Source organism: Pipistrellus kuhlii, unplaced genomic scaffold (assembly GCF_014108245.1).
Source record: "Pipistrellus kuhlii isolate mPipKuh1 unplaced genomic scaffold, mPipKuh1.p scaffold_m20_p_3, whole genome shotgun sequence".
Classification (NCBI taxonomy): domain Eukaryota; kingdom Metazoa; phylum Chordata; class Mammalia; order Chiroptera; family Vespertilionidae; genus Pipistrellus; species Pipistrellus kuhlii.
Genome location: NW_023425529.1, coordinates 164,268,026 through 164,273,147, shown reverse-complemented (window position 1 = coordinate 164,273,147; position 5,122 = coordinate 164,268,026).

The following is a 5,122-nucleotide window of genomic DNA, read 5'->3' as shown; positions in this document are numbered from 1 at the left end:
TCTGGCCACTAAATGTGTGTGTGCGTGTGTGTGTGTGTGTGTGTGTGTGTGTGTGTGTTTGTGTGTGTATGTATGTACATATATATAGGCCCAGTGCATGAATTCATGCATGGGAGGGGATGTGGGCAGTTGGCCAGCCTGCCTGTTGGTTGAACTCCTGGTGGAGGGGACAATTTGCATATTAGTTTTTTGTTATATAGGATACACACTGAGTGGCCAGATTTTTATGTGTTCAGAGATAATAATAATCTGACCACTATATATATATATACACACACACACACACACACACACACACACACACACACACATATATATATATATATATATATATATATATATATATATATATGTCATTTGCAATATAATAAAAATTGTAAGGTTCCAAGAAATAATTCTACTGAAAGGTAATATGAGAAATTGTCTTTTTCAAGATTTTTTCTCTCTAGTTGGTGAAAAGGCATCTCTAAATAATTACTCCAATTACAGGGACAGAGGTAATATGAGCTATCATCAGCCACCTCATTATGACATTTGCCAATAATAACACCTTCCTTTCTATAGTTGGTGACTAGATCTTAGGCAATAAAACTCAGAAACTTTTGGAGCTTCATATATTACCCTTCCCCTCTTCCTCCTCCTCCCCCTCCCCCTGCTTTACCACTTTCTCCTCCATCTCCTCCTCCTCCTCTCTTCCTCTTCCTCTTGCTCCTCTTTCTTCTTCTCTTTGTTTCCTTTTTGTAGTCTTCAATTATTGAGTTAAAGTTCACTATAGTTTTATTTGGTTATATCAAAACTGGGAGTCATTGGGGGTGGGCCAGCTGGGACAAGGGGCAGCAGGTGTTCTGGTTGTTCTGCTGTTTGGTCGATTTGCATATTACCCTTTTATTATCTATACTAATGCAAATTGGTCACAACACCCTCACAGTAACAACTGAACAGCAGGCTGCATGGGATGACCAGGCAGGCAGGAAGTTAGCTATGGATGACCAAATGACCAGTCTGGTGGGGTTGGGAGGCAGTGAGGGGCAATCAGGCCAACAGGGGGTAGTTGGGGGTGACCAGGTTGACATGGGGGCAATTGAGGGTGACCAGGCCAGCAGGGGGGCATTAAGGGGCAAACAGGCTGGGGGAAGGGGCAGTTAGGGGCAACCAGGACAGCAGAGGGGGCAGATGGGGGCAACCAAGCCAGCAGGGGGGGCATTAAGGGGCAACCAGGCCAGCAGGGGTGGGCAGTTAGGGCTGATCAGGCTGGCAGGCAGATGCAATTAGGGGTGATCATGCTGACAGGGGGAGCAATTAGGGGTGATGAGCAGTTAGGAGACAGCGGTCCCAGATTGTGAGAGGAATGTCCAACTGCCAGTTTCTACCCAATCCCAGCCAAAACTGGCAGTTGGACATCCTCCGAGGGGTCACGGATTGGAGAGGGTCCAGGCTGGGCTGAGGAGGCCCCCCCACCCCCTGCACAAATTTTGCGCACCAGGCCTTTAGAATAGAATAAATGTAAAGAAAACTTAAAGCAAGATATAAATTTAAACTAGGGAAATCTTGCAAAATCACAATAATTCTTGGTGCTTCCAAAGATAGAAAGCATGGAATTGGTCACGTGTTTCCCCTAAAATAGTGAAAGGCTATCTACACTAATAAAAGAGAAACATGCAAATTGACCACCACTCCGCTACACCCACCAGCCAATCAGGAGTGAATATGCAAATTAGAAGGACAAAGATGGTGGCTGCCCAGCTGTTCCAGGTGCTGAGTGGCTGGTCGGGGCAGGATGCCTGCTATGAAAGAGAGGGCGGTGGGGGTGGGGGTTGAAGGGATCTAGAGGAGCCGCATTCTGGCTGCAGCACAGACGAAGAAGACGCCAGCCAGACTGAGGTCTGGAGTATGCCTCGAAAACGAAGAAGGCAGACTGGCCGGAGTCTGCAGCAAAGGGGGCAGACAAAATATCTGTGGCTTATACTGTATATAAGCAAAGGAGCAAAGGCCTGGTCCTGGGTGCTGGCGGGGGACCAGTGCCGGAAGCCAAGGGAAGGAAGGCCTATTGCACGAATCTCTTTGTGCACCCGGTCTCTAGTACACTACAGAATTTCAACTGTATGACGATCTGGAGAAAGCAACACTCCGGAGACATAAAAGATCAGAGGTTGTCAGGGGTGAGAGGAAAGGGAGGGATGAGGAGGGGGAGCACAGAAGATTTTTAGGGGAGTGAAACTACCCCATGTGACACTATAATGGTGGTTACATGTCATTGTACATTTGTCAAAACCCATAGTTGTTCACCAAGAATGAACCTTCGTGGAAACCATGGCTGATAATGATGTGTCAGGGAGGTTCACCGATTATAACAAAAGAATCACTGTGGTGGGGGTGCGATGGTGGAGGAGCTGTGCATTTGAGAGACAGGAGGTATGTGGGAATTCTCTGTACCTGCCGGTTAAATTTGCTGTGAACTTAAAGCTTCTTTAAAAATAAAATTATTAAATAAAAGTAAGTGATCTGTTTTAGTTTTCTGAGAGAATTTTTTTTTTTAACAAGTTGACTGTTTACTGATCCCTCTTGCCACTGTTAGTAGAAAACCCCAAGTGGAAATCAGAATGCGATTGCGCAAGTCAGTGCAAGGAAAAACCCTGGACCGCAGGATAGCTTAAATGCTTTACACGTGTGTCAAAGGTTAGCCGATTGAGTTACAGCGTTGGTTCTCTGCCCAGCACAGCAATAAGGGTGACATTTTCAGTGGCACTGATACGGGGCTATCTCTTCATTCCAGACACATGACTCACTCTAGGTATTGGAATAACAGCACGGGGACTTCTTCCTGAGGAAAGGATTGCAGCATGCCCCCACGCGTAGACAATGAGATTGGAAAAGCTCAGTTACACGTGAGTGGAAAGCAGCGATCTTATCTTACAGTAGCTCTTCCAGAAGCCTGGGATAAGCAGGAGACAACATGGAAATGTCACACTACTTTCACTTGGGAGAAGATAAGTGTGATAAAACGAACATTTCATAAGACAGAATCTGTGACCCCTGACCCAGAATGCGTTGATTCTAGTCTGAAATGTATGCTGTTATCCCAACCCTTTAAAACCTTTAAAACCTTTCTCTCTTCTCCCCTCCCCTCTCTTTCTCTCCCCTATCCTCCCCTCCCCTCCCCTTCCCTCCTCTCTCCTACTTGCTTCTCCTTTCTCCTCCTCTTCCTCTCTCCTGGCAAAATGAGAACTATAGAATCATAGGTCATTTATAGATGCTTTAACCCCATCAAACATTAGTCATTTTATTTAGACTATAGCTCCTTCTTATAGACATCCCTTAGATATAACTTTTCCCATTCTCTTGGTTTAATTGTTTTAAAGATGAAAATTGAGCCAGACTTTAAATTTTTTTCAGACAATTGTTGTCTATGTAAAATTCTTCCTGCCTCTCTTACTCAGAAAACTAGCATTTCCGTCAGCACTGCTCTGCAGCACTGCACCAGGTGGGTTTCTAGGACCTCTGAGTACACATGCCCCCTCTCATTCTCTTCAGTCATGGCTCAACTTAACTACCCGAGAGCTTGTCCCTTGCCAGCTGGACTGTGAAGAACTTGAAGGTTGAGACCTAGTATCGTAACTGGCATGAGTGAATGAATGTATGAGTGAATAATGGGAACAACTTTCTTATTGACCAGAATTCAGACCATTCAAGTTTAAAAAGTTGGTATAGATCAGTTTCCTTATATGTTCTGTCATATACAATAGCAATCATTTTTTCTCACCAAGACTTTCTCTTTTCTAAATTAAAGTATATAGACAATTACAAAACTATATAGCAAACACCCAAAGTCCTACCAAAAATAAGTTAACATAACCTTTCATCAGTTTCTCTTTAAGATACAGATACAAGTAAATGCTCTTTTCATTAGATAGGGACACTTCATGGGCCAATCATGAGCTTCCTGCCTCTCAGCTCCATTGGTCACCCTTTTCCCCCAGCTCTGTGCACATGGATGTGGGTCCTTTAAATATTTCCTCCTTGCCAGCTGGAGCAGTACTAAACCTTGTCAGGAGAGGGTGCCGGAGGGCAGGGTTCTGCTTCCCAGACCAGATGGATGTCCCCAGGGCCCAGCGCCCTCAGAGCTGGCTGCTTCTCCAGGGCTCTGCACGGAGAGGAAGGCAGCAGCAGCACCCATAGCAGCAGCCTTCCCTGCACCCCAGAACACGAGGGAGATTTTGTAGCTCAGCCCTTCCCCATGACCAGCTTTCCCTGGCACCCTCTGGGGCAGATTTCCAACAGATGTGACCAGAGCAACGCCGCATCAACCTCCCTCTCTCCCATCCAGCAAATCACAGCCTCGGCCCCTCAACAAGATCTGGGCCTCAGACTTGTTAGTGGTAGTGGTTGGAGGGGTAGGAGTAGGAGTGGGGCGCCTGGGGAATGGAGTTCCATCTCAGCTAAGAGCTGTGGCTGCTCCCTATAATTTGCTTTTTCTACATTCGTTAAAGTTTTCTTCTTCTTCTTCTTCTTCTTCTTCTTCTTCTTCTTCTTCTTCTTCTTCTTCTTCTTCTTCTTCTTCTCCTTCTCCTTCTCCTTCTCCTTCTCCTTCTCCTTCTCCTTCTCCTTCTCCTTCTTCTTTTTCTTCTTCTTTTTTAAAAATATATTTTATTGCTTTTTTTACAGAGAGGAAGGGTGAGGGATAGAGAGCTAGAAACATCGATGAGAGAGAAACATTGATCAGCTGCCTCCTGCACACTCCCTACTGGGGATGTGCCCGCAACCCAACCAGGGACCCTTCAGTCCGCAGGCCGACGCTCTATCCATCGAACCAAACTGGTTAGGGCTAGGGTTCTCTTCTTAATAGCCAATGCCTCATGATTTTAATGTCACTCTATAGTAATTCATTTTTTATATTCAACTTTCCCCCATTGAATTACTAAGTGGTTTCTTTCTCCTGATTGGACCCAAGCAGGAGCAGAGGCCAGCACCTCATGGTGCGGTGCATGCCTGTGCTTCCGGTGCTGTGAGTACAGAGGGCGGTTCTGACGGGGAAGAGCAGCCTGCAGAGAAGCTCACCCTTCCGCCTCCTCTGAGCTATTAAGTCACTGTGACTAATGATTTGCCAACGGGAGGAGTGGGTACA